Here is a 264-nt window from a genome sequence, read left to right on the forward strand (position 1 = left end):
GGACAAATCCATTAGCGAATGGGGTGTCACAACAATACTACTACAATATTACAGGTAAATAAAAGTATAGGCTGCGTGGTTGCATGTATTGTGTCTAAAAAATATATATTACAATTAAAGTTCATTTTTCTGTTTGTATTGCAAATATGTTTCCTCATTTGAAATGGCTCACAAATGCGGAAGCCGACCCGTGTGCGTCTCAACGGTATTATAAATGGGACAAACTTAAGATGGCCGCGCAATTTGCTTTTCTATACTGCAACG

The sequence above is a fragment of the Dunckerocampus dactyliophorus genome, chromosome 17 (assembly GCF_027744805.1).
Source record: "Dunckerocampus dactyliophorus isolate RoL2022-P2 chromosome 17, RoL_Ddac_1.1, whole genome shotgun sequence".
Lineage (NCBI taxonomy): Eukaryota > Metazoa > Chordata > Actinopteri > Syngnathiformes > Syngnathidae > Dunckerocampus > Dunckerocampus dactyliophorus.